This window comes from Rhinolophus sinicus, chromosome 8, assembly GCF_057876585.1.
Source record: "Rhinolophus sinicus isolate RSI-liver-muscle chromosome 8, RSI-T2T, whole genome shotgun sequence".
NCBI lineage: Eukaryota > Metazoa > Chordata > Mammalia > Chiroptera > Rhinolophidae > Rhinolophus > Rhinolophus sinicus.
This window is the reverse complement of record NC_142508.1, coordinates 14,044,654-14,071,123: the sequence shown is the minus strand read 5'-3', so window position 1 is coordinate 14,071,123 and position 26,470 is coordinate 14,044,654. Positions and strand designations below refer to the sequence as shown.

General features: G+C 44.6%; 1 pseudogene; it reads right to left on the bottom strand.

Moving 5' to 3' along the window:
• Positions 1-508: 508 nt before the first annotated feature.
• The window catches only part of LOC109457819 (elongation factor 1-alpha, oocyte form pseudogene), a 96,019-nt pseudogene continuing 70,057 nt past the window's right edge, over positions 509-26,470 (bottom strand).

The following is a 26,470-nucleotide window of genomic DNA, read 5'->3' as shown; positions in this document are numbered from 1 at the left end:
AACATAAGACTGGGCCTTATATTAAGTTTTGCTCCAAAAGAAGCATTAGAGCTGATTGTCTGGCTAGGAGTCTTATTTTGGGGGAAACATGGTAGAGTGAATAAAGTGAATAAAGGGATGAAATCTCCTCTCTTCTGATAATTAATGTCCGGCCACGAGGCGAATGAGCAGAATTAGGAAAATGGATGGTCACGGTTGGCTGTTGGGTTTTTTTGCCCACCTAATATCTCTTCTCTTTCTGGTAATAGAATTCCCATTTTCTATGGGAAACCTTTTCCATGTGGTTGGAATAGAGTTTCCCCTTCCTCTCACCACAATCTGAGTATTTTGTCCCTTTCTACTTCCCCAGCCCAGGCCTGTAGTGGTCGGTTCAGGGAGAGGCGTACGGCCCAAAGGATCAATCAGCAAACTCCCTGGTACTTTTTTTTTTAAATTAAAAACTTCATGAATTTTAAAGAAATGTTTACAATGGAGTTTGCTGTGGAAATCGCAGGGGAGGGGTCAGGCTTCATGTCTTGCTGGCCGTTGCTGCTGACCTGGTGGCTTTGCCTGAGGTGGCTGACTTCTTATCTGCAGCCTTGATGACTCCAATGACCACTGTCCATTTCATGTCCCGCGTGGCCAAATGGCCTGGAGGTGGGCACTCAGAGAAGGTCTCCGCACACATGGCTTTGCTAGGGCCCATGTGTATCATGGCCGCGTCACCAGTCTTCAGGGCCTTGTGGTGGTCCTCAGCTTCTTGCCCGAGCACCTGTCAATCTTTTCCCTCAGTACAGCAAACCTGCAGCAGATGTGGGCAGCATGGCCGTCCAGCATCCACAGCCAGCACAGATCTGCCCAAGGTAGTTTAAGACAATCATCTGGTGATCAAACTGCCAGCCTCTGTGGGAGGGACGGTCATTCTTGCTGTCTCCCGCCACATTTCCATGATGAATGTCCTTCACAGATACATTCTTCACAATGAAGTCCACGTTGTCACCAGGCAGGGCCTCATGGTGCACATCCACAGATGTGACCTCTATGGTGAGGTTGGGGTGGGGGAGGCAAGGTGACCACCATTCAGGTTTCAGGGCCCATGGGCACAGTGCCAATGCCTCCAATCTGGTACGCATCTTCCAGAGGCAGTTTCATGGCTTTGTTGACCAGGCCAGTGGGTGGGACAATGGAGTCCAGAGCTTCCAGCAGAGTCACCCCAGTGGTGTTTCCCTCCTTCCTCTCCACCTTCCAGCCCTTGAACCAGGCCACGTTGGTGCTGGGCTCCAGCATATTGTCACTGTGCCAGCCAGAGATGGGCATTAAGGCCATGATGGCCGGTTGTAGCTGATCTTCTTGATGTAGATGCTCCCTTCCTTGGGGACCTCCCAGAAGCGTGTGGTACCATAGGCAGGCTCAGTGGAATCCATCTTGTTCATGTGCACGATGAGCTGCTTCACGCCCAGCATGGAGGCCAGCAGTGCACGCTCGCAGGTCTGCCAGTTCTTGGAGATGCCCACCTTGAACTCACCCACACCCTGCCCATGATGCGCAATGCGCAGTCAGCCTGGGACGTGCCTGTGATCATGTTCTTGATGAAGTCTCGGTGGCCTGGGGCATTGATGACAGTGACTAGTATTTTCTGGTCTCAAACTTCCAGAGGGAGATGTTGATGGTGAGGCCACGCTCTCTTTCTCTCTCTGCCTTTGGTTTGTCCAGCACCCAGGCATGCTTGATGGAGGCCTTGCCCATCTCTGCTGCCTCCTCCTCAAACTTCTCAATGATTCTCTTGTTGATGCCCCCACACTTGTCGATGAGATGCCCGGTGGTGGTAGACTTGCCAGAGTCCACGTGGCCAATGACACCAATATGGAGGTGGGTCTTCTCTTTGCACAAGGCAGTGGTTTCTCTGGTCACTGCTCTGAAGATAAAGAGGCAGATCTGACCCAGAGAGCAGCAAGAACTGCAGCAGCTGTCCCTGGTATTTTTCTGCCAGAGCTTCAAGAGACTTTCTCTTTCTACTGGAATTGCCAAACCAGCAGGAAGGGGTTCTTGGGCTGGGAGATGTCATCATTATCATCACAACAAAAGACGAGAGAGCGAGAGAGACAGCGAGAGAGAGAGAGAGAGAGAGAGAGAGAGAGAGAGAGAGAGAGAGAGAGACAGAGAGAGACAGAGAGACAGAGAGACAGAGAGACAGACAGACCAGGGCTCAGCCACTGACTAAATGATACAGTCCTGCCTCGAGCTGGGACAACTGTGCAGAACAATCTATGACCAGAGCTTTCCCTTTCGATGATCAGCCCAGGCTTTCACTGAGGCCACTTCCTTTCTCAGCTCTTTTCCCTTCCTTATCCTCCTGCTCTTGCCTCTTTACAGAGTTTTCCAGGACAGCTCAGTAAGTCTCAGATACCTGAATCCCTGTCTCAGCCCGTGCGTTTAGGGAACACAACCTAAGACTCACAGTAACTTTTTAAAAAATATTAGTTTATATTTTAATCAAAAAGTATATTCCATGGTTAAAAGTAAAAAGGTATGAAAAGGCTTTTTATTGGCAGACAGTAGTCTGTTGTCCAACCCTTCACTACCCCGGTGAGAGAAACCATCATTCTCGATTCTTCTAATACCTTTAACATTTACCTCAATGTTTTAAATAACATGTGTGTCCTGTTATTCCCATTTTAAACATTATTTATTGACTTCTCAGAATGATAGAGGAGACTTTAGCTCATTTATGCCACCTCTGCTCTCATTTTTCCCCAACGCACCATCATAGTATATCAAAAATTTTAGTTAAACCAATAGTCATTTTTTTATATTATTGTGACTATTATGACCCAAACCCATATTTCATCAAGTTTAAGATGTCATCAATTGTAAAACACGCTATTATTTTATATACTGCAGAGAAGAAGAAAAAATGGTGCCAATTAAGCATGACATACCATCAGTTATAGGATGCATCCAAGTTTCAGACATAACATGTAGTGGGATAAAAAATGTTTTGTCAGTCCATCTCACCTCCGCACAGTAGAATCAGGTCCATAAAAGCAAGTTCTTGCCTTTTGGCGGCACCATGGCGGTCAGCAAGAACAAGTGCCTTATGAAAGGCAGCAAAAAGGGAGCCAAGAAGGAAGTGGTTGACCCATTTTTCTAAGAAAGATTGGTATGATGTGAAAGCATCATCTGTGTTCAATATAAGAAATATTGGCAGAGCACTAGTCACGAGAACTCAAGGAACCAAACTCACATCCGATAGTCTCAAGGGTGGCGTTTTTGAAGTGAGCGTAGCTGACCTGCTGAATGATGAAGTTGCATTTAGAAAATTCAAGCTAATTACTGAGGATGTCCAGAGCAAAAGCTGCCTGACTGATGTCCATGGCATGGATTTCACCTGTGACAAAATGTGTCCCATGGTCAAAAAATGGCCGACCATGAAGGAAGCTCATGTTGATGTCAAGAGCTGATGGGTAAGAGCCCTCAGTCCAAGAATCTGTTTAAAATTCAGGCTCTTCATGGTGACAAATAAAACCTATTTGTGATATTAAAAAAAAAAAAAAGCAAGAACTTTGTTTTATCCACTGCTGTAAGCACCGTAGCTGGCACGTAGTAGGTGTCCAATGAGGAAGTCTTGAATAAATATGCAAATATTGTTTATTATTGAACTTAGCAGTAACCATGACACCATTTGATTTTTGTGCAGCCCATCTGCCTAGTTGTCTACGAATCTCTCATGAGTATTTTCCAAATGTTCCAACATTACTGTCACATATCCACCCATCATATTCTCACACGCTCAAACATACCCGTTTCATTTTCTCTCTGGAGATTACCTTCAGAGGACCTCTGTCTTTCTGCTCCAATCGTTTTATATTTCACCCTAGAAATTCCCTTTACTGCCCCCTCGTGTTAGTCCTGCTTTTTCCTTGATTCCATGTTTCCCCTATTGGGGGTTATCATCTTGTTCTTATGGAGTATGTGCTCCATTATCTTCCCGAGGAAGGTCTGTTTCTTTCTTTCTTTCACCAAATATAGTCACATTCTGAGGTATTGAGGGTTAGGGCTTCAACATATGAATCTGGAGCGGGGGAGAGATGGGGAGGACACAATTCAGCCCATCACTGGGACCTAAGCTGAAAGAGGCTCAGCATCTGTAGTGGCGCCATGGGGAACACGTACCCTTCCTTAGTTTCCATGCGCAAGGGAAGAGAACACTTCAGGGTCCGCACAACAGCTGACGTGCTTCAGCCCAGACATGGCACACATCACTTACATTCACAACTCGCCATTCAGAGCAAATCACACGACCCGGCCCGACGGCAAGAGGGCTGAGCTGGGCAGGCTGCCAGAAGCCTGCAAGGGGAGCAGAGGCAGGTATTGACACGCCCCAGTAATGTCTATCACGACTTCCCACTGAACACTCCATCACAGTGGCCTCTCACTCAACCGGTCTGAAACTGAGCAAGTCTTACCCCACCTACTGGAGACTGAACGGCGCATGTTTTCTCTCGGAGACCGATACCACCATCCATCCAGTTGCCCAAGTCTGAAACCATCCTCTCCACTTCTCTCTGAATACAACTGGTCATAAGGAATTTTCGATTCTGTTACCTTAAAGTATTTTAATTGGTTTCCCTCTTCATCTCTAATCCCATCTTAATTCCAGCCTGTCTTGCTTCTCTCCTGGAGTATTAAAGGAGGCTTGTTTTAAACAGAGAGTAGAGTGGTGGTTACCAGAGCCTGAGGGGGGAGCGGGAATGAGGACAGGTTGGTCAAAGGATACCAACTTCCAGCTATGAGATGAATTCTGGGGATCTCACGTTCAGCTTGGTGATTATAGTTAATAATACTAGTATATTATATATTTGAAAGTTGCTAAGAGAGTAAATCTTAAATGGTTTTACCACAAAAAGAATGGTAATTATGTGTCATGATGGAGGTGTTAACTAAACTATAGTGGTAATCATTGTTCTGTGTACAATATCAACATGCTGTACACCTTAAAGTTACACATTGTTATGTGTCGACTATATTTCAATAAAGCTGAGGTTAAAAAAAAAAAAAAAAAAAAAAAACAGTCTTGTGCTCGCTTTGGCAGCACATATACTAAAAAAAGCAGTCTACTTTTTATCCCTCCAGGCTTCATGCTGCAGCCTACTCTCTACACAGCTGCCAGACGTCACCCTCTAACATTTAAATAGTGAAATGTCACTCCTATGCTTTCAATACTCCAGTGCCTTTAGGCTACGGTTCAAGCTGCTTGGGATTGTAGAGATGTTAGGTACTGCTGCCATTCACTCCAGAAGTTAGAGAGTACCCTCCTCTACGCTGAACCCTCCAGAAGCTTCCTGTTTTGCAGAGTCAACAGCCACATGTGTCCTTCCAGGATGCCACAGGAACTGACACCATCTGCCCCACATACCCACTCCTCTCTGCCCTCACCTTGCCATCCATCCCTTCCTCAGCTGACCCAACCATAATAACCACCTTCCTACCCCAGGTCTCACTGTCACAGGTCCTGGCATTGGCTGGACCCTCTACCTAAAATACTCTTTCCCCAGCTCTTTGGAAATTAGCTCCCTCATTTCCTTCAAATCTTGGCTCAAAAATCCCCTTCTCAGCTCTCCTTCCCCCATTCTCTCCTCACTCCTGATGCCACCGACCCTGCTTTTATTTCATTTTCTCTTCCTCATACTTACCACCTTCTGACACACAGTGTATCTATTTCTTTTTACTTGTTTTTATCTATTGTCTGCCCCCTCCCTGCTAAAACGTAGGCTTCACGAAGGTAGGGAATGTTTGTCCATTTTGTTCACTGTGTCCCCAGCACAAAAAAGAACATAGCGCATAGTAGGTGCTAAGTGAATACATGAAAGATTGATAGAAAGAATCTCCGTCACATTACCTTGCATGGAATACTCTATCTATTGCATATTTGCCGCTCCACTAAAATGTGGATTTATTTCTATAACCCCTGTATGATGCCTGATACAGACATGCTCAATAAATATCTGGTGAATATAAAAAAGTAGGGTAAACCTACCACCCTATCAGTAAGGACACCGAGGCCCTCAGAGGTTGCTCCATGTCACACGGTGAGTAGATGGTGAGGTCCAAGCTCGAATTCTGGTCTTCTGTATCTTTGGGCTGAATCTCTCCATGATATAGCCCAACTCAACTCAAAATATTTTAAAGTGCATCTTGTCTTCCAACTATGCTGCAGATTTTTGGAGACAGGGGTGAGGTACCAAGCTGCTTTGACATTCCAATGGTTAATACTTATCCAATAAATATTTATGGTTTGAGTACTCAATAAAAATGTTATTATTGTTAGCCTTGTTTCCACTTTTAACGACAGAAATGATAATAACCTCCCCGTGGTCTGCTTTAAATAGGTTCAAGACACTGAAATACAATTTTAACAGTGTCTTCCATCAGCATGCTCCCTGGAGAGATGAAATGAGTTCATAATGAGATTCCTGCAATGAGTCAAAAAGCAGAGCGAATGAGAACCGGGTTTTGCTGCAGTACACACAGATGTTTCACTGGGGTTTGGGAGCCCATTTTTTCCCCCCTGCTACTCAGAGCAGCACCAGGCCATGGGGGGAGGGCCAGGGATATGAATCCCCGGTGCTGAGAGCACATTCTCTTTTCCGGGCATCGCCCCTTCAGCTCTAGTTTAGCCGTGATAAAGGACTGGTAGAGAACTGATTGTCTGTTCAGGATAAATGGCGTGTGCAACCAGGCTATGAAAACCATAGGTGCCTCTGGATCCTACAAGAAATAGCAAATGGATTAATTGCCAGAAACTACAACAGGTTATATAACCGATGTCAGCAAGAGATCTGTGAAGACTCTGATTTTGAGCTTCTGGTGCTAATATGTTTGACTCGCTCGATTTTAAAGTACGGGTGAATACTGTCTGGTGTTTTTAAACTTTGGTGATGAAAGTGTTAGGTCAGTAGAACCCGGGCCAGAGGTGGCCAAACAAATCATTGAATGGACAGGAGAGGGTTTCATCATTTTCCCTTATGCAACTAGCACATTGTTAGGCAAAAGAATAGAGAAATAGGAAAAATTAGCCTGGACTGGAAGGGCTCTTGATATGCTCTTCTCCATTCTTGACATGTTGTTCAGCTGCTCTGCCATCTAGGGCCAAGCTGGGGAAGACGTCCCGATGACAAACTGTTGTAATGCCATACTGTGTATTCCTACTCCTGAGCCAGACTGTCCAAGGGCCTTCTTCACCCTAAATGACTCTCTGAGATAAATAAATGAGTGCCCTTATTCCTGAGACTCTGTGACCATGTCTGTCTGCGGTTAATGTCTCAAGCCCCTGAGCTGCCTTCTATCTGGCCAGGGTGGCCAAGGTTGAGTTCCTCTGTGTGGGCAGCCTCAGTCTCTCAGTGCTTCCCCCTTGGGGTCACCGCAGCACTTTACAGCATCCTCCCTCCCTCACCCTGAAATAGCATAACAAGCAAACAAAACCCTCTAAAATAACTCAAACTCCAAAAGCACTGGCAAATGGCATACATTTTGACAGATTTTGTGATCAGAGGGGAGAGCTATGCTACCGTTCAGTCAGCAAAACGTTACAAAGATGCCCTCTAATCTCTAATATTTGGCGTCTCCTTCCCGCCAGTGAGTCAGCTCCCAGCTTTCTGGAGTTTAGCATACCCTCTTCTCTGCTCCATTTTTCCATGGAACAAATTGAGCTTTTCTGGCTTCCTTGATTTGCATCCTCACAAAGAACTTCCCTGGCATGTGTCTTTCTTAGAAGACAGGGGGATTGAAAATGACATTGTTTTCCTTTGTCGCGTTATGTGAAGGGGGTTGTTTTATGGGTGTTAAGTGCTGAGATATGGGGTACTTGAGCACTGAATGTTATGTGGTTCGGCTCTGGTTAGGCCCATGTTCTATCAGGGCTTCTGGGTCCAGGGATAAGATATCGTCTGGGAGTTCAGATAGTGGAGGAAGTCTCTTCACCCCTTTCTTCATAGATAAAGTGGAGTTCAGAACACCTTTCCTCCCTCATCTTGCAAGGTGGGGTTATAGATGAGAAAGCGTTAGAGAGAATAATCAATAGATCCTGTGATTCTACATCATCTGGCTGGGATTCTGAGAAATTCCCTTCCTGGTCTTACAACTTCTAGTGGTTTCTATCTGTATCCAGATACAACCTCCAGACATCAGAGGCTCCGGAACTATTAACATGTCAGCCTAGTGCAGTGCTTGCCTTATTAACCCTTTGTCCCTGCTTCTCTTGTTACTAAGAAAAACACTGCATTGAAACTAAAAATATTCCCTTTTCTATTCCTGGTATTATTTCTCTTTCCTAAGACTGGATTTCCAAAGGTTTCTAAGAAAAACGCAGGAGTCATAATCACAATGGTAAATTGAATTACATTCTAGTAGAATGTGGATGACTCTCAGATTAAAAAAAGGTAATAATGTATGCTATATCTTTTAGTATTTTTAGCCAAAGTGTTTCTTAAAGGAGATTTCACCAAAGGATTTTTCTATTGACTTGACATCCAATTTAGGCACGCAGGCACGAATAAATAGGCAGAGGAGAGGGGGAAATTGGAAGTCCAGTTGGTTTATATATCTTGTTTTTCTTCCTTTTCCTGCTCTGTTTGGCTCTGATTCATTGCGGTGATGGTGGGAAGGGGATGTTGGTGGTGGTATTTGTTGCCACTAAGAGATCACAAAACAAGGGTGGGAGGAATTTTCTTGGCTGCCAAATTCATTTGCAAAGCCTTTCAAAGCAAATTGGTCTACTTCATTTCATTTTCAGAAAACTCATCTCAAAAAATTTAGCTCCCACAGCACTGCCTTAACATATCCCTAAGTCTCCTGGGATTCGGGTTGAGTTCTGACTTCCTGAAGTCACTTTCTAGCCCGTCACTTTCATACTTGATGGACCTGTTGATTCCACAACATGCCAGTACACGAATCCATCTGTCATGATGGCATGCTGCCCTTGCTGTAGGATGACATGCCAATATCCACCTGCTCTGGTGCCAGCCAAAGTGGCATTAGGAACAATGCCCTGTGTGACACAATAAACTGTATACCATTCAGCAAGGTCTTCCCAGGGAAGGCACAAGCTGCCAAATGAGGAACACATTTCTCATTATAGCAAGTCACGCATGGCCCATTTCAGTGCAGACCCTGTCCGATGGGTAATATTGGTTCTGTCTGCATAGAGCTACTGTGATAGCAGCTCCTCTGTAGTGACAGAACACCCCAGGAAGGAGAACTAGCAATCATAAGAACACCCATAGGGTGACAAGCGTCCCCATGTGTCAGGGACTGAGGGGTTTCCTGGGATGTGGGACTTTCAGGGCGAAAAACTAGAAAGTCTCAAGCAAACTGGGGTGAGTTGGTCACCCCACCCTACTTGTCTCCTCATCACCAGCCCCACCAGGCAAATTCTTCCTGGTCCTGTGTCTCCACTCAACCTTGTTTCCATTTCCACTTTTATGACAGGCATCCTCTGATATGGGCCAATATCCCTATCCCTTGGTTGTCACACTTTTGTTAATCCCCTCAGATTGAGTATGAACTGGAGTTATTCACTCACTTCTAATGAGAATAGGGCAGAAATGAAAGGATGTCAGTGCTGAGATTATTTTAGGAAAACGACTGTGCTTTCCATCTCAGGTACTTCCTCTTTCCTCCTCTTCCCTCTCTCTCTGCCCTTCTCCCTCTCCTGTCCCTCTGAGGACAATCAGCTGCCATGTTTCAAACAGTCCTACAGATACTTGGCCTATAGGTGGCAAGGAATTGATGTCTCTGCCACCAGCCATTGAGGACCTGAGACCTGCCAACAGCCAGCCGAATGAGCCCGACACAGGTCCTGCCTCTGTCCAGCCCTGAGCTAACTGCAGCCCCTGCGGACACTTTACCTGTAGCCTCGTGAGAGACCCTGAGCGGGGCACCCAGCAAAGGCCTGCTGGGATTCCTGAGGCACAGACATTGAGAAAATAAATGTTTGCTTTTTTGAGCTACTAAGTTTGGGGGCATCTTGTTACATGGAAATAGATACCAAATACAACTTTAACCTATGTAGGAGGCAGATTTCGTTCAGAAACACACTGGACTCAGAATATCACAGTATTTAGAATTGACAGGGACCCAAGAGCTCAACTGTCTGACCAGTTCATTAGGAAGGGGAGGAGCCTGAGGTCAAAGAGATCAAGGGGGTAAGGCGATGGAGCAAGTTGGCGACAGCTACACCTCAGCCCTTGATGGGTCTTCTGGTTCCTGCTCTTGTGCTGGTTTTGTTCGGTGCTGCAGCCCAGCTTGGCAACGCCCAACACTCAGAATCCTGCTACCTCTGATTTGGTTCACAAAAGGAGCCAGCCTTGAATGGACCAGCGTCTTAATCATCTCTTCCCTGTTGGAAGCCTTTCTAACTCTTATTAGCTGGCTGGATGCTGCTTTTAAAGGCTTTCCGGGTGGAGTGGATGTGAGTCCCATCCCCCATTTAGCTCCTTTTAAAATTGTATCGCATCTCGGAGATCTTTCAGGGAGAGAATTTATCTCCAGCTTTGTCACAGGGTTGATAAACTTAATAAAATCTTTTATACATGATCCAGAAACACTGAAGATTTTTCCTGGCACTGACAATCAGGAAACCTCTTATCCTCTTTAAATCAGATTTCTACAGTGTGAATAAACTATCATCTCAATTTAATTCAACAAGTACTCCTAGGGCAACTATGTCAGCATTTGTTCTAGATGGTCTGGATTGGAAGGAGGCAGGAATAGGAAAAACATATGACATGAGAATTATCCTCAAAAAGCATTTCTGCCTTGAAATAATCATAATGATAGTCATAATAACATTTAGCACCAAGAACTTATCTAGGCTAATCTAGTACGTATTACACCTTTTATTTTAAAATACCTGCAAAAACGATGAAATGTTAATAGTTGTTAATTTTTAGTGGTGGGCACGTGGTTGTTATATTATTTTCTTTAAAAAAATACACTCTCTATTTTTTTTATAATATATACATTATAATGTATATGAGATGCATTATATTTTCTGCATGTATTTTTTCATATTAAAAGTGTGTGTGTGTGTGTGTGTATGTGTGTATGTGTGTGTGTTGCATACCTTTGAGTCTCCTCCGACTCCCGGCAATGCTATGAATGAGTGACATCCACCATGTCCCATCCTCAGCAGCCCTGCTCAGCTCCTGTGGACTCACGCCTATGGCTTCTTTTATGGAGTCAATCCATCTCCTATTTGGTTTTCCTCTTTTCGTGCTGACTTCTATTTTTCCCAGCACTGGTGTCTTTTCCAAAGAGTTCTGCCTTCTCAAGACATACCCAAAGTAAGACAGTTTCAGTTTTGTCATTTTTGCCTCCAGCGATATTTCGGGCTTAATTTGCTCCAGGACCCACTTGCTCATCTTTCTGGTGGCCCAGGGTAGCTGTAGAGCTCTCCTTAAACATCATATTTCAAATGAATAATTAATTTCTTTTCTATCAGCCTGTTTCTCTGTCCAACTTCCACATCTGTACATAGTAATTAGGAATACGAGGGTGTGGATGGTCTTAGCCTGGATCGCTAACATTTAATGAGTACTATGTCTAAAGCACTCTCACAGGCGCTTTACATTCTATTTCTCACTGAATCCTTCCCCAAATCCTCCAAAGAAAGTATCCTCTTTCCCTTGTTCCAATTCAGAAAGGCTGAGTGACATACTCAAAGTCACCCAACCAATGAATGGAATTAAAATTTCATTCTGTCTTATTCAGAAACCAGTGATCCCAATCGCCAAGCTTAAATTCTTACCAACAAGAAGTATATCTAGGTGGGGAAATAAGAGATTTATGGTGAAAATTGATTCAGACAACTTCAGTAAGCTGCCACACTAGATATAACCAAGGGTGAACCCTGAAGGTTATAACCTGAAGAGTTAGCGGTGAGGAAAGTGAGAAATCAACACTAACTAACTTGACAAGAGAAGACTTCATGAAATAGATTCATTCAACGGCTATTTCCTGAGCACCTGCTATGTGCCAGGCACAGGCGCTGGGAGATAAAGTGGTGAACAAGAGAGACCAAGCTCTCTTTTAGGGGAGCTCACAACCTATGAGGAGGGATAGGCAATCTATACACACATGAATAAGGGAATTGCAGATTACGAGCAATGCTATGAAGAAAAGTAAAACGGAATGAAAGAGTAGCAGAGGTGGAGGCTCTTGGATTGGTTGGTTTAGAAGACCCAGTTGATTAACGTTTGAAATCAGTTTCCCTTTCTGCGTAATTTCTCTTGAGGTGGAGGGTTTTGAACGAGTGGGGAACCCCAAGTTATAATTGGTGAGGTTTATGGGAGGGGACCACTATGTGAGGCTTGATGACATCAGGTGAAGTATTAGATTCTTCTACACGTACAATATCATGTAGTAATATTTGGATATGTTAACAGTGGGTAGGAAGGACATAGTAAGGTCACGTGCAATGTGAGAGCAAGAAAGAGCATGTGTGGGCACCAGACCGGATAAGGGAGGGCACACATTAGGAAGTGAGAACAGGATAGTTTAGACAGATAAAGGAGGACTGAATTTTTGAAAGCTAGTAGGGGGCCTTGGTTAAAAAAGAAAATACTTAGAGCCAGAGTAGATACTGAACAACAGAATGAAATGATGAAACTGGTATTTTAAGTGGCTTATCCTGGCAACAGATAACACAGGGTAGATAGTGGTGGTGCGACAGTAGTGAAGGGCAAGACAATCTTCTAGAAGACTGTAGTTCAGATAGGCCATATGGAGTCCTTATCTAAGAACGCAGGAATTGGGGACGGAGGGATGTATCTGAGAGGCCCTGCAAAGAAAGACTCAACTGCCGAGCCCCAAGAGCTTAGGACTGGGAGACCTTTGGATGCAAGTTGTGTGAATTCGCAGTTGGAGGGGGCAGCACTGCTTTTGCCCAGCAGTTCTGGAGGATGGAGTCGTTCTGGTCTGTTGAGGTTTAAACAGATTGTGAAAATGATCTCTCCGACTTTTTGCTTTTGGACTTGAGAATGAAAGTTTCTCTGAACTACTTACTTGGGTAGGTGGGAGGACTAAGTAGGAGTTGAGCTTCCGGGGGCAAGAGAGCTGCTGCACAGATGGATGTATTACAGAAGAGAGACTACAATCAACTCCAGCACTTAGAAGAGTTCGTTTCTCACTAAAATCTGTTCCACCCTTTGAGAAATAACAAAAGAACTGGCACCATATGTCTCAAATAGCACCAATGCTCCTATATTTTTCAAAGATATTTAAACCACTATCCCCTCTCAGTCCTATAATTAACCCCGTTTGTTTTCATTGGTTTCTGGGTTTCAAAGAGTAGGGATTTGCCCAAGTTGCCACAAGAGAAAACAGGGAAGGGCAAAGAATTATAAGGGTTTGTAATAGGATGTAAAAATGGGACTCTTCCTGTCTCAGAATTTTGGCTCAGGCTCCCTAACTCATGATTATAAGTGCAAACTACCCTTATATTTTAAGCTGCAGTGGTAGACTATTGATAGGACATGCAAAGAGGGGTGGTGGAAAACATTTTGGCCAGCGTTGGTCCATCACCTACCCCAGGCAATATAAGAGAAGAAAATGTACTAAGGGGAGTAAGAGGCCCAGAGTTGGGATGTTTGGAAAGGGCCATCCACACTCCCCACCTCACCCCTCTTCTACAGTGTGGCACATGGTTGGTGCTCTGCCCCATCCCCTTACCCTCACCACTTCAGTGGGCCCTAATCAAATCTTCCACTGCCCTCTCCCTGCCTTTCTTTGTCTGAGCACTTTCTCTGGCTCTCAGAACCCAGACCAGAAGTGCTGGTATTAATGCCTCCTCATGCCTGAATCCAGATAGCAGCCTTCAAACAATGACTAACAGGAGTTGGTATATAAGTACCCCAGGTCCCTTGCCCTTTGGGTGGGATACACTTCTAGTGAATCCAACTCGCAACACTGTTCTATATGATTTCAATACTCTGAAATGTGTGGAGTTTTGTGTGTGTGTGTGTTTTTTTTTTGGTCATAGCACATAGTTTTTAAAAAATTTTCCATGGGTCCTTAAAAATCATCATCATGTGAAAGATGTTAGCCACTATGCTATTGGTGCTATGAGGCAAAGTTTGTTAGTTAAATTGTTAGTTGTTCTAGTTTTCCATAGTCTTACTGATTTTTGCCTCCTTTTTTCTATGAATTTTTTGAGAGAGGTGGTTAAAATCTCTTGCTAAGATTGTGGAATTACCAATTTTTCTTTTTAGTTTTGTCCATTTTTGCTTTATATATTTTGAAATGATGTTAAGTGTATATTAATTTAAATTTACTATATCCTTTTGTTAATTATAGTTAAATCATTAAGAAGTGATCATTAAGATGTGACCAGTAACAATTTCTTTTTTTTTTCACTTAAAGTCTATTTCACCTGATATTATATTATATTATATTATATTATATTATATTATATTATATTATACCTTGTCTTATAGTAAAATAAGACCGGGTCTTATACTAATTTTTGCTCCAAAAGACGCATTAGAGCTGATGGTCTGGCTAGGTCTTATTTTCGGGGAAACACGGTATATAAAGTCAGCAAGATTCAGAATAAGGAGAGCTCAGAATCCAGGGGCCCTAATGAAATCACAACAGGACTCTGAAAAGAAAACTTAAGGAATGAGTAGTATCCATCATGGCTATTGAGTGAAAAATTAATTAATAATGGGAAGGAAGGTAGCTGAAAAAAAAATTTGTTTTCAGTGAAGATTCTGATGGAAGAGGTAAAATGACAACAGTTGTAACGCCTTGTGGGGGCCCAGCATGCAAATGCATTCTTTACGAAGATCTCAGAGACAATGGCAGGTGGTGGTATAATAATCTAAGCTTTCCACACCTTGCTCTTCTCCTACATGAAAGGTCTCTTTCTCAGGGCAATAACAATAACAATAACAATAACAATAATAATAATATCAATGACAGAGTAGCTGGAGTATGCAACGTGCCATGCAGTAACATGGTTTTCCCATTTAATCCTCCCAATAACCCTTGGACATGAACTTGACTCTATAGGCCTCTCCCTATATACCATTTAAAATCCTCTGAGCCTCACTTATCTGTTAATCTAGCCAGTGCCACAGTGACCAGTCCTGTCCAGACTCCTGTCAGCTTCATACAGATGCACCTGCTGACATCTGCCCTTTGTCCCATGTGTCCCGCCCTGGACCTTCTCTGCTCACGCTTAGCATGGGCTGCTGTGAGAAAGTCCCTGAGTATGTCATTGGGGTGGATATACGCTGAAGGTGGGAGATTCCTCTCATTAGTTTTCTGACTTCTAGAATGAAAAGCCACTGTGATAGAAAGGACAGCATGGAAACTCGTGTCCCTGCTCCCCTCCCCTGCCTTTCTGGTCAAGACAGCAAAGCAATCGTGCATCTCAGAAGGAATTGTAGAGATCAGTGCTAACATCCGAGAGGCTTGAAAGATGCCGGAGCCACGATTCCCTTAATGTTTCCATTCAATTCACCCAGTGAATGCTGAAAAACACAAAATGAAAACAGAACAGAACAAAAGCAAAAAATCCCAGGTAGACCATGGTGGATGACACTCAGAAACCTGAAGCGGGCGGCAGCCGCCATTAGCATCTGCCACGTCAGCTGTCCTATCCTTACGTAAACAGATCCGCACAGCCTCTAGCTCTTGGCTTGTGACTCTTGATGTGGCAAACGCCTCCCTCCCCATCCAGATCAGTGTGGGGGGGATCAAAACAGCGTGATTGTCATGAGAGGAACGGAAGCGCATTCAGAGTCTTGCCCGAGGGCTGTGTTAACGTCCCTGTCCCTGTCTTCTGCCCCAGTGAGGGACAGGAACTTGATTGTCTTGACATTCCACCAGCACAGAATGACAACACACAAGTAGGATCTGGGGAGAATGGGATGGCAAGTCCTGGATGCCCTTGTAAGTAAGCCAGTTTGTGGAGACACATTCTACAAAGACACAGGTTGCAAACACTACTGATGTAACTATTTACTAATAATTACAAAAATGGAATGAAAATAATTGTAAACATTTACCATAGAAAATTCAAACCTATACACTGAGCCAAAAGAAGATGTGTTCTGCTAGCTCCCTAACAACTAGAATGCATGGAGTGGGGAGGGACTGTGCCAGGGGACTTAGTCACTAAACTTGAAGCGGCCACTACCACCTGATCAATTTGAGATCCTCGTGCTTCACGGAGACTATGAAAAGAACTACTACACCAGCACGGTAACTGACCCTGGTTCCTGCAAGGAGCTCCAGTTATATGGCTCAAGCTGGGGGAGTGCGTCTGGGACCCAGGAGGTTCAATGGCGGCATCCCTTGGTGAGGGGTGAATGGAATTGCAGTGATCACTGCCCGGCAGGGCAAAACTAGCAAAGCTTAGACTGTTCAGAGATGAATATCTGAATCACCTCCACAAGAGAAGCAAAGGGGTAGGAACCAGTGGATAAATGTTTCCCATCACTCTCAACTCCCAGACAACTGAATCTGAGTTGCACTTCATACAGGTTTTCAGGTAGTGTCCCAGAATCAAATAGGCAGCTTCTTGTGGAGAAAGCCCACTCAAACATATATCCACACATGGACTCTCCCTTCTATCCTATTTCACGCACCCCATCCTTCACGCCTGTTCTCTGCTGTGACACTCTTCGATCAACTGTTTGTACCTAGACCTCTGTTTTGGACTCGGATATCTGGGAACCGAGGCTAAGACAGGTACTATTGTTATTTCAATTTTACAGATGACAATGAATGGCTTGTCTGTGGTTATACAACAATAGAATAGTGTAACGAGGATTCAGCCCCCGTCTGTCTGACACCAAAGGCTATGCTCTAAAAGCTGTGCTGTCCAACAGAATTTTCTGGGGTGATGGGAATGTTCTCCTGTCAGTACTGTCCGACGTGGTAGCCATTAACCACGTGTGGCTACTGAGACTGGAAATGTTGTGAATGCAACCCAGGAACCGAATTTTAAATTTTATTTCATTTTAATTAATTTTAAATTAAATAGCCACATGCAGCTAGTGACTCTCATATTGGATGGTCCCTGATTATCCTAACCAAACAGTTCAAAACCGCTTCGCTCAATTGCCTTCTAGGAAAGATTTCGGGTAAGAGATGAGGCACCACTGATTACATATTCATTAAACAATCTGCAAGCATAGTAGCTAAAACCAATAAAGGTGCATTTGATTATTCTTGCTGAGCTCTAATTGCAAAAAAGAAAAAAAAAAACAGAAAGAAAGAAAAAAAAAAAAGCCTCATGTCAGAGACTAGAAATTTATTCAACAAATTAAGCACAAACGAGACTAGGCACTGTGCTAAGCAGTGGCGAAACAGTACTACACGGGACAGATGTGAACCTTGCCCTTGTCTTGTGTAAAATCAAGGCTAGCTATTACAGGAATATTCTCTCCCTTGGTCTTCCTTTATCACCAAACAATTCATGTGTATAGGATATAATTTTCCCACCTACTTCCTCGACCTTCTGTAGTTTCACTGTTGAGTTATCTTATTGACCCAAGTCTTCTGAAGCCCAAGTCATGAAAGCAGCATGGACCCTGGAGTCAGATACAATTGGATTTGAATCATGTCCTACTTTTAAAGGTCTGCCCTATCTTAGGTAGTTACTTACCTCTCTGGGACTTAGTTTTTCTCATCTGTAAAATGGGGTTGTGAGGATTAAATGAAGTCATCTATATCCTGGCATCAGAAAGTCCCACAACAAATGTTCCCTCTCTTTTTCTCATTCTGACCTTCAAGTATTTCCTGCCCTAGTTCTCCTTAAATAGTTATAAGAACTTTCCACAAAATAATCAACTACATGGCAAGAGAAGCCAACTCTGGGAGGCTGCTGACAGTGACAGGTTAGCTACAAGATAATATTTAGAAAGAATTTACAAAAGGTGAGAAAGTTAGAGCCCTGGTAATTACATAGCTTTTTCTAAAGGAAGAGAAAGTTACAGGCCCATAATCGCATAGTCCTGCCACATTCACTGTGGGAACAGGTTTGGGTTACTAACCAGAGGCATATAAACACCAGGTAATAAAAAATAGATGATACTGGAGCTACGCTCCTTTTATTACTTTAGGAAATTTAAAACTGCTCAATTTACATGCATGGCACTATTAATAAATGCTGTTGTGTACCCACTGTGTTTTTATCACTGTGCTGGCCCCGGGGAAGAGGAAGATCAATGCCACCTAGCCTGTGTCCTCCTGGCTGAGGTAGTGAGTACTATGTAGGACACAGGTACCACGTGACAAGTATCAAGGCATTAGTATAGTTGCCTTGTCCTGGGCTGCCTAATGGGCCTGCCCGTGGGCCAGGAGCAGCAATGAGAAAGTGACCCAGCCCAGCTTCGAGAACATGGCCTGCTGCTTAGGTTGTGGTTTGCAGCAGGAGCTGGGCGGGCGGCCTGAATGATATTCACAGAAAGGCTCCAGGCTCTTGTTTGAAGCAAGATGGGATTTAGTTGTGGCTCAACTAACCCCAGTTCTTGATGGCTCCCCAAGATGGAACTGGAGGCTCGGACAAATGCACAGGACTGGCTGTCGCCTCAGCATCTGGCCTCAGGTAGGGAATTCTGGCCTTAGTATCCTGAGCCACTCAGCAGTAGCCTCAGGCCAAACCAGCAGCCATCTTCCTTCAGAGGAAAGAAATAGTTGCGTCTGAACAGCTATTTTAGTTTCCCTGAGGCAATGGCCTAGTCCTGGTGGCCCAGGAACCTTTGCTGAGGTTTTATGTGGGTGGCTCAACATCACTGAATAAACTGGATTTTTCTTGTGGGGTTAAAGCCCCTTTCTTGGTTCACTTTTGGCAGCTTAACTTAGGCCTTCAGATTTCCCTAGTGAGAACCCTTATTCTTTGGGGCAGGGTCCTTTCATGAGATTGGGGTCAGAGATACATCTCGTAGTGTCTTTGTCCACTAAACAGAGAGAGCCCTAGGGCCGAGGGCACCGGAAAGGCTTCCCAGAGGCGGAGTTCTAGCATATGGAGAGGTGATCACAGAGTGGTCCACGTGGATGGAGGCCCTGGAGCTGTGCCGTGCACAACCTGTGTAGCTGTGCTGCATGACATCCCTGCAGATAGGCAAAAAAGCAGGGGATTAAGCCTTCCAGGATGTAAAGACAACGGGAAAGATCCAGAAACTCATACGATTCACGTTCACTCACTGCTTCTTTAACCCAAGGAATATTCTATAACTCATAGTCATTTTCACCTCATTATTACCTCAGCTCCCTCTGCATCTCTGAAGGATTGCTTCATGGCAAGTTTTATTACCCTCAGAGCAACCTCCGCAGAATACATTAAAAGTAGCAACCTGCATTCTGAGAGGGAATTATTGGCAGAGATGGGAAGTGAGAGATTCTCACCCTTGCATTCTAGCTCCTCTTTGGTTCTGCCTTAAATCCTACCACTTACATTTTTAAAAATCTACCTGATGTTTCAAGGGTGATGGAAGAAAAGTGAGCTGGCCATGAGTGCACTCCACTAAACAAGGGCCAAAGCTGGGAGTGAAAATTTAAAAATCATTTATCCTTGCGCAGTGACAAACTGAAGTTGCTATAAATGCCAAGAGAAAACAATACAGAGAAAATGGATGGGGTTACTGGAACAGGCTCATAAATTTATGCAGTGAATGTGCTGTGTGTTTTCCAATTGGCAAACATCTGATATAACACAATATTAAGGTGCCGAAAAGAAACTAACTTACTATAACATTTCCCCACTACATACACTATTTAGATTTATTGCCTGAATCTTCATGGGTTTTAAAACGGCTTTTTTCTTGACATTAAATATTTAGCAGTTAACAGTTAATTTGTCACTTGCATCTTGAATTGTTTCATATCGCATAATATGATGGGAGTTGGGGGGAGAAAGGAAGTGTGATACAGCTACACCCTCAATTTGTGGACAATTTAGGGGATGCGGATGCCAGATTGGAAACTATCGGTGTTTTCAGAAACCTCTTGTACTGGAAGTGATGAAATGATGTGTTTCAAGGCTTTCATGGAAGGTGTTATGGGAGCTGGAGAATGGCAAGCTTCTCATTAGCATCACTAGCCTGTTAGCAAGGAGGGGAACAGACATTGTTCGTTTCTTTGTATGGGAGAAACTGAGGCACCAAAAGCAAGTTTCATGTGGTTGGTAAATAATCATTGGTGCTGGAGAAGTACATGGGAGGTTGATGAGAGCGTGCTCGCCATCTTTGTGTATGTTTGAAATGTCCATAATCAAAAGGAAAAAGAGAGACCCAAGAAAGAAACATAAAACAAAAACGTAAAACAGCACCTGTCACCCCAATGACAGGATATGGGTTTGAGCCTTCTCTCCCCACCCCCTTGCGTGGCGATCTTCCCTTTTTCCTGCACTGTTTCCTGTGTTCTTCCTCCAGGCTGTTCTGAGTCATGTTTCAGCATTGTCACTGCAGCATAAGACTGAGTCTCTTTTAAGATTTCAGTTAGGGAAACGAGAGCAATAATAACCATCACGATAGAAAAGAACAATATTTGCCACCTTTTGAGTTTTTACTGAGTGCGAAGCCTATGCCTTAATACACCATCTCTGAGTATTTAAATACTCTGACAATCCTTGGCGGGAGCACATACTAGGTACTATTTTACAGATACCTAGGCATAGAGAGCTAAATAAAGTGTCCAAAGTCACAAGAAGGCAGAGCTGGTATTCGAGCCGAGGTCTGTTGACCCTGAAGCACCAGCTTAACTTCTCTGTTGAAGCTGATCTAAACTATAATCTGGAGAAGGGGGGTCAAAGGAGCCCCTGCGGGCTGGTCATCAAGGGTCAACTCTATTTCACACTTGGATTTGAAATTATCATTCGTCAGTGTCCAAATTTCAGACAGCCATCTTCCCTAACACACACACAGGAATCCACGGTGGGAGGGGACATGGTACAGGTCACATCAAGGATGAGGTCTTCCTTATAAAGGTCTCATCTGGACAGTGTCATAGCAATTGGAGTTTGTCCTGAAGACGTGCTGGGTTCTCAGCTACCAGGCAAGATGAAAGGGAAGAAACCACAAATAAGAAGGGCTGGGGCTGAGGTATTCATTTTGTTTCTGGGTGGTCCTCAAGGGAGGGTAGCCTGTGGTCTTAAATCTAGTGAGAAAGAGAGAATGAGAGCGAGAGCGAGAGTGAGAGCAAGAGCAAGAGCAAGAGCGAGAGAGAGAAAGGAAAGAAGGAAGGCAATCCCCAAGTCCAAAGGCCTATAGCAAATTCAGGCTTAAGTCTGGGATGGCATAAACATGTGGGGGTCCAGCCCACTGGGTGAGACATGTCAGCAGAAGTTTCTATGACGCTGAGATGCTTGAAGGTGAAAATGGCATTGTCAAGGTTCAAGAAGTCCATTCTTGTCAGAGCCCAACAGTAGGGAGGAGATTTTCACAAGTGCCGGATAGGATATAAAGGCCCCAGTCAAATCAACTGAGGTTCAGAGCAGGAACCATGCCCCAGCAGAAACCCTAGAGTTCACATCAAGTAGTCAAGGTCATTTGGGCTTGAGACGGGTCCCTGATTATTTTTTCTACTCTACCCTAAACCTGCCCCATCCAACACTATAGTTGACATAATGATTCCAGGAAATACCACTGAGCCCAAAATGATTTCCTTGAAGAGAAAGGTCAATATATTAATTAGCCCTTTTTGTATCTGCAGTTTCTAATACAACGCCTAGTCCAGAGTGCATCCGTAAAAATGTCTCTTGAAAGAATGAATGAGAAGCTTCTATACAGGGATACAATATAGGAACGTACCTCCTGAAGTCAAAATAATGCAAGCAGAGCAGACCTATTGCCAGGCTCCGTTCTGACAATGTACTCAACTGGAAAGGTCATCACTAAGAAAGCAGGTCAGGCCCCCAGACGTGATTTCGTTTGGATCTTCTTCAGCCATAACCATCCTACTTGTGCTCCGTGAGGCTGGAGTTTCATTCCAGTCCCCAGATCACCACCTGCAGACCAAGCTTCAAATGCTGGAGTGTGGAACTGGAAAAGGATTTCTACAACCTTGTAAGACTTTCTGTCTGTGGATCTGAGTCTCCTTTTCAGGGTCACCCCATTTCGTGAGCATCTATTACATTGCGACTGGAATCCAGGCTCCAGACACTGCGTAGAAGACCCTCAGAGCAGCTAGCTATAGAACCTCGAATTGTCCTGACTCTGATGGTCTCTAGGGGAGCAGTGCCCCAGCATGGCCCAACATTTATAATATAACTGAAATTGTGCTGAATTTGCCCTCTGTTGCTTGCTGCACTTTGAGTGCAACCAACCTGAATTCGGCAAGCACAGTTTCCTTAGAGACAATAAGGACAGCATGTTCCTTCCCTTGTAGAATCTGTGTCTGGGCTCCCTGAGGCTAATGGTATCTCCTCTGTTTTAGGCTAAAGGGCTGTGCAGCCACCACCAAGATTTGAGCTTCCATCTTTCAGCTTATATCTTGCACCTTCCAGAGCCTGTTGAATGAGTGTAATAAGCTTCCTGCCAAAGCACTGTCCACTGGGGCTGAAGACCCTGGGGACTCTGGGACTGCTGGGTTCTCCTTCCTCATCTAATTTCTAATCTTTTGCGGGAATCATCAGTGTTTGTTTTAAGGTCCCTGTGATGGATGCTGTGATATACTAACCAGGTCCGTCAGTGAATGTGTTTTCCTCGTTGACTATTCCTCTTGGCCTTATTACAGTCCAGTCAACCCAAGACTGGACTTTGTTTACTAGCTAGTAACCCAAAAGAGAAGGAGTAACTCCCAAGTTCTATCTCCAAATGGTGACTCTTTTAATGACTTTGATAAGACCACAAGAAAAGCCATTGGCCACATTTCCGTCTTAGGGCTTTTATCTATTAAGGGGAAAAAAGGATAGCACGCTTTCGTGATTGGGGAAAAACCTATTCCTTAGAAGATCAATTTCTCAGGATTAGGGAGCATAAAAGAAATGTAAAGTAATGAACATGAGCCATGTTGCTTACTGCAAATTCCAAACACAGCAATGGTGGGGGAAACGAATAAATGACAGATTTGTGACAGTAGGTTTAACTCTTGCCATTGAGCTGTGCTTCGCTTGAAGAATAGCGCACATTTCTGCCCTTCGGTGTTTAAAACAAGAAGGAACCTGAAAGGATTGATTCCGGCGCATGAGAGTTTCAATTTTTTTTTTAATTTCTTCCTCCAAATGGCAGAATCTCAGAACTACTGCTCATAATTACCTTGGAGAAGGAAATGGCATTAGAGGCCGAGGGATGAACTGGCAAAGGAAAGGTAGAAAGGGGCCCCAGAGAACCAGACTGTTTCAAGCCAAGGCTGGCCCCAGGAATGGACGTTTCTGGATTCCCTCTCCAGCTGCACTGCTGTAGAATACTAAGCACTCATTTCCCATATCTGTGAAATGGAATTGGTTTTCCCAGGTGCCTCTCTCAGCTGTTGTGAAAACGAATGGATTTAAGCAGAATACGTCTTTTCATAACATGTTCACCTAGACTGAACCAAGAAGTGATGAGCGGAGAATTCCAGGTGTTGATGACCCCCTATTGCTATTATTTCTCTCTGTGCCTGCCTCGCCTTTGACAGCCTGGGGTATAGATGGCATCCTGAAATGGCTCACTGCCCTCTCTGTCTCTCCCACCCTCCTTGCCTCCCTCTCCCTTTCCCTGTTTATTTCTCCCTTTGATGAAACCTGTCTTCTGTAAGGGTGAGATAATTTGCATATATTGAAAAGCAACAGGATTTTTTTTCCCTCCGCAGATATTGCATGAGTGGCAAACACAATCAAAGATCAACTGCTTGGAAATATGAAGAGTGTCTTTTTCAACGGTCACAGGAAAGCAAGACACCTAGAACGTGAAGAGGTTTACCACCTGCCACCCAAACATCGTCCTTTTTTCAGGAAACAGAGTGGGCTGGGGTTCAGTAACGTGCCACCGCTGCGTTATTATGATTATTCTTATTTTGTAATTTCAAAGAAAAATCCTAGTCAAGGGTTGATCCGCTTTTGTCAGCAACAGCAACCTTCCTACGGTTTGCAGGGACGTTTGCAGTTCCTTGCTTGGAAGCCAGACTGGTCAACCACGCGATAGGGAAATGTCAGTATATTGAATTGGTAGCAAGATACAATCTGGGGGCCAAGCCAACCCACCTTCCCCTGCTGAGAAGTACTGCTGTACACAGATCAGGATCGAGGCAAGCTGCTGACAGGTGACTAACACTCTCTGGAAAGTCTTCTCTGTTATAGAACAAATGAGAGGGGGCCTCTGACAGACATAATAACGGCATATTTCCATGGCACTCTGTTCTTCTGTGAGGCTTGAACACACATATTTAACCATCATCACAAGTGTCTGAGTTAGAAAGGGCAGTTTTTTCTAGTCTTAAAGGACAAATAGCTGGCCAAAGTCAGTCAGTGACCGTGATGGTTAATTTTATATGGCAACTTGACAGGATTACAGATGCCCAGATACTTGGCTAAACATATGTCTGGGTCTGTTTGTGAGGCGATTTCCAGATGAAGCCAGCATTTGAATCGATGCACTCAATAATGCAGTTTGCCCTCCCAAACGTGGTGGTATCATCCCATCCACAGAGGGCCAGGACAGAAGAAAAAGGCAGAGGAAGGAAAAAATGAGGACATCGATCTTCTCTGGTGCTTGGTATTCCCGGTTCTCCAGCCCTCAGACCCAGACTGGACTCTGTATGACCTGTCCCCAGGGCCTCAGGCCTTCAGACTCGGACTGAATGACACCACTACCTGTCTTGGGTCTTCAGCTAACAGATGGCAGATTGTGGGGCTTCTCAGCCTCCATCATTGGATGAACCAATTCCTTATAATAAATCTCTTCCTCTCTCATAGACAGATAGATGGATGGATGGATGGATGGATGGATGGATGGATGGATGGATGGATGGATGATAGATAGATGTCTCCTATAGGTTCTGTTTCTCTAGAGAACCCTGACTATTACAGGAAATCAAGGCCTTTCAGCTCCCAGAACTCGTGCTCTCTAGCCCCTGAGGCACATGCTCCCCCAGGGGCTGCAAGACTAGCCAGGGGATCTGAGTAGCCAGCAGCAGCAGCTATCCGTCCAACAGGGTGTTACCATAGCCTGGGGCCAGAGCTTCATTCTACTCCTCAGCTCTGCAGACCTCTGTGCAGCAAACGCTCATGGTACCTGCTGCCACGTCTCCCTGATCACTTGCCTTCGGCACAGCGGTGGGGGACAATTCCACGCATATGGAAGATGGGGTCTTCACCTTGCCGGCCCAGGGCTTTCTCTCAAGCTTCGGGAGGTGCTCAGCAGCCCCCTGCAGGTGCAACCTTGCAGCGCAGAGGAGGTGATGCGAGCTTAACCAGTAAAGGATCAGAGAGTAAAGGACACAGCTTCCCTGTCCCATGGTGGGCGGGGCAGTTTGGCGGCTTGTTCCACACAGTTCCTCAAGGATTGCCAGAAGGACGGAGCCTCAACTGCCCACAGCACTCACTAGTCATCAACAAACCCTTTACTGCCTTTTATCCCTTCCTTGTTTCACTCTCTCCATCCCCTCAGTCCTGTTTCCTGAGATCACCTCCCAAATCAACTTCCTATACTGGGTTCCTTGTCTCAGGTTCTGCTGTCAAAGCCACCCATACCTCATCAGCCCCTTCCATAACCCACTCCCCCTGCAGCCCTCACTAGGGTGCTGCCTTCTCGCTCCTATGATTAATTCCCACCAGCCAGCCCCACGTCCTCTTTTTTTAAACACTCCCTCCTTGCTAAGTCAGCTTTCTTTGTAACAGCAATCATATCTGCTAGCCACTGATTCAGTGTCTTTGCCGTCCTGGAGTCCTACAGGCAAGAAGCTACTGCTGCACTTGTACCGTCTGTCACCTGTCACATTGTGAGGGCGCTTCCTCTTACTTGCCTGTGTCCCCTCAATCGTGGTCAGCAAATGTTTTCTCTGCAGGGCCAGATAATAAATATTGAAGGCTTTGCAGTGTAAGGTCTCTGTCCCCTATGTCTTGACTCTGCTATTGTAGTGAGAAAGCAACGTATAAATGTGTGAACGGGGCTGTATTCCAACACCAACTTTACGATGGACACTGAAATTGGCATTTCATGTCATTTTCACAGGTCACAACATATCGTTTCTTCAACCATTGAAAAAAAATCTAAAGACCGTTCTTAGCCCTCAGGCTGTACAAAAACAACCAGATGCAGATTTGGCTGACCCTGCCCTAGATCAGAAGCTCCTCGAGACAGGGAATGGCTTGTTCAGGGAGCCTCTGCTCTGTGTTTTGCACAGTTCCTGACACACAACGTGCTCAGCACTTACTGGGTGACTAAATAAATAGGGCAAATGCTGGTGCCTACACTGTCCCTAAAAAACATTCACTTGCTTCGCCTCGTGTCCTATCGGCCCATGAAGTCTCCCAAAAGGCAGCTGCTCCCCCAATTGAATATGC